Below are 3,644 nucleotides of genomic sequence, written 5' to 3'. Positions count from 1 at the left end.
CTCTCTCTCTCTCTCTCTCTCTCTCTCTCTCTCTCTCTCTCTCTTTATCATATATTCATTTCCATCTCTCTATTTATCATTTCTATGTAGATAACTCCCAGATCTTTATATCCAGTTCATCCAAGGTGTGCATCCTTGGAATCATTCTCAATTTCTCACTTTCACTTGACCTATCTATATAATCAGTTGCCAAATCTTTTTGTATCTTTCTTGACAACATCTCTTGGATATGTTCCCTTTTATCCACTCACATACCCTCTCCCCTAGTTCAGAACACCATTACTACTCACCATAATTACTGTAAGAGCTTCCTAATTGGTCTCCTTGTCTCAAGACTCTCCCCTCTGCAATCTATTCCACATAGCTGCCAAAGTGATTTTTTGAAAGTACTGGTCTGACCACTACACAGTCTGGCACAAAGTGATTAAAACAACAATCACAATGGAAGAAGAGCCCAAGTGGTCACTTGAATTTTCTCCCTTCAGCTCTGAAGTCAAAGTTGACAGATGTCTTCTTCTTCAAACCCTTCTTGGTCCTTCTAAACAGACCTAATCCTAATTCCATTTTCTTTTTTCTGATCTTCTCCCCTTGCAATGATGTTTTTCTGCTAAGCCTGATTTATTTAGATAAACATTTGTTCTCCATTGTCTTGCTGAGTAGTACCTTAAATTCATAGCAATCAGAGAACTGTAAAAAAGGGCATTCATTTCCACTACAAGGAATCTGTAGTTGTTGCTCAGTCAAATGTCTGACTCTTAATGATGACATTGGCAGTTTTTCTTAGTGGTGGTTTGCCATTTCTTTCTCCAGCTTATTTTACTCATTAGAAAACTGAGAAAAACAAGGTTAAATGACTTGCCCAGGATCACACATCTACTAAATGTCTGAGGCCAGATTTAAACTTAGAAAGATGAATTTTCCTGACTCCAGGCCCAGCACTCTATCTACTGGGCACCTAGTTGAATTAAGGCAGCTATAAGGACCTTACACTTCATTATCATTGAAACCAAAGAAAGAGCTCATGAGGAACCTATAGAGCAAGCTCGTGGAATGAATCAATCTTCAACTTTGCTTTTTTTTTTTTAACTCTTATCTTTTGTCTTTGAATTGATACTAGATATCAATTCTAAGGCAAAAGAGGGATAATGACTAGGCAATTGGGTTTAAGTGACTTACTCAGGGTCACACAGCTAGGAAATGTCTGAGTTTGTATTTGAACCCAGGACCTCCCATTTCCAGGCTTGGTTGTCTATCCACTGAACCACTTGGCTGCCCTTTTCAGCCTTGCTTTTGAGGGAGAAAGGTGGAGGACAGGGAGGAATGGGTGGTCGTTAGGAAGAGAGATCCTACCTTTCATTAGGAAGGAAGACCCCCATCTTGAGCCAGGCCCTAGAGTAGAAGTTGGAGAACTTTGGCTCTAATTCTTTTGGGGCAGGAATGAGGTGGGAAGACAGCCCCTCTACACAGTGATGACTAGAAATTACACTAATAAAGTGAAATTTAACAAAAAAGTAAAGTCTCAGATGGGTTAAAACAATCAAAGTCACAAGTATAAAATATGATCATGGTTAGACAGGAGTCTGTCTGAAAAATATTTGGGAGTTTTCTAGTCCTGAAGACTTAATACGAATTAAAAGTGTGATATGATAAGCAAACAAGCAGGTATCTTTATCAAGAAAAGTAAATATTTCTTGATTTCATTTGAGGCCATTTTTAGGCCAGTAAAATCAGTTTTTTTTTTACCAATTCTAGGGTCCTTTCTTATCCATATGTCCAAAGTTATCATGGCAGGCAATTATGGCTATTGACGAAATGGCACCTGTTGGTTTGCTTCTCATATTACACTTTTAACTCATATTAACTCTTCAGGACCATAGAAGTCCCAAATATTTTTCAGACAGACTGCTATCTAACTATGGTTTCATGTGTGGGGTGAATCACAGTCATATATAGGACTATATTGCTCTAATTTCTTCCATTGCCTCAGTGATAAGGTACTTTCTGCCATTTGGAACTTCAAGACAAATAGAATCATTACTCTGCTTTTTTGGCTTGTATTACCTCTTTTAGTCCTTCATTAGCCATCTGTTCTTGCCTCCAGTCATATGTAGAAAACCGTGTCAAGGAAGATTGGTTCAATGTCACAAGATTTACATATGCACTTAGCATGCTGTCTAGTGTGGCCTTGGCTTTCAGAGGAGTCACAAGTTAGCTGCCTGATGGAAAGCTAACCCATACAAAGTTATTGAGAAACTGGGCAACTTGCCTGTTTACAAAATAGCCCCAGAGAATGGAGTGGGTCTTGTCAGGACTATTCACCACAACCACCTAATTGCCCATAGGAGATCTAGTCAGAATTTATAATGAGCAAGGGGAGAGAACTGATGGACAATCACCTAGGCAAAGCCTGAGAAAAAGAGACTGTCTACCAGCTGTACCAAGACTTTCTGACCCAGATATCAGGACTGGAAGTGATAGATCTAATGAAGGAGGCTATATATTATGACAGGACAGAAGAATGGAACCCAGAGGTAATGTCTTTCTTGCTTAAAACCGATAGAGACTTCTAGGGAAGAGATTCAATCCATAGAGCTTGAACGTAGTGTTAGTCAAACTAGCGAGCCTGCCAGCACAGGTAGAGATGCACAAAGTCTTTACTGATCCTGATGGTCAGTCCATGCCAGCTACTATTCCTGATAGAGGAATTGACCAATCAGTTAGTGGCAGGAAAACTAGATACTCTGCTAAGTTATGATGTTACAGGTAAACTTGAAGATATTTATTTAGTTTCAGTACTAGAGACTATGTGAAATGAAACTGGAATATAATAGCCTATGTTTACTGCTATACATGTGAATTATTACATACTACACACATTTAAATATGTTTCCTATTTTTGCTATGTTCATTTGACTGTTTTGTGTTATGTTCATGTAATAGAAAGCTCTGCTTGTTAATTGTTTGCTTAGAGTTAAGTTACATTTTATATGCACTTATAATAATATAATATGTATTATTATAAAATACAACAGTTAAGTTGTATTTTATGTACATTATATTTTATATATGTTGTATTTTATATTTTATAAGCCTATGGATAGTGTTATTATTGCAGCTAACTAGCTTCACTTTGTTAGTTGGTAACAATTGTTTTTGGTTGTTCTATGTGCTTTTTGCTATGTACTGTGGATATATGTGTTCCTTCAAATGTGCATGTGTTATGTCTTATATGAAGTTAGGCAAATTGTTGCTGTAATATCTTCCTAGGTGATGGTCTGCATAGGGCCGTGTCTTTCAGATGTACTGTTAAAATTCATTTGTTTTATTTCCATTTCAGTGGAACCAAAGTCTAGTTACCTGGGATGCCAGAAAATCACTCTTGTTTTCAAATCACTGATGTTTGTGTTTATAAGGTAGAGTTACAGGTTTCAGATTTGCTCCAGCTAATCTTTTCAGGGAAATGCAGAAATTTTAGCCAAGGGGAGGAATGTAATCTAAGCCCCAAAGTTCACTGGTATGGGACTCTTATCTGTATGAGGGGCAGAGTGAAGTTGAGGAAGAGAAGGGAGATTCGATTTTTTCAATTTTAGTATATGTGTTGCTAAAGCAAAGCTTTGGAATCTTCTAACTTCTAGCAGTTCTTG

The sequence above is a fragment of the Gracilinanus agilis genome, chromosome 1 (genome assembly GCF_016433145.1).
Source record: "Gracilinanus agilis isolate LMUSP501 chromosome 1, AgileGrace, whole genome shotgun sequence".
In the NCBI taxonomy this organism is placed as follows: domain Eukaryota; kingdom Metazoa; phylum Chordata; class Mammalia; order Didelphimorphia; family Didelphidae; genus Gracilinanus; species Gracilinanus agilis.
This window is presented reverse-complemented; position numbering follows the sequence as displayed.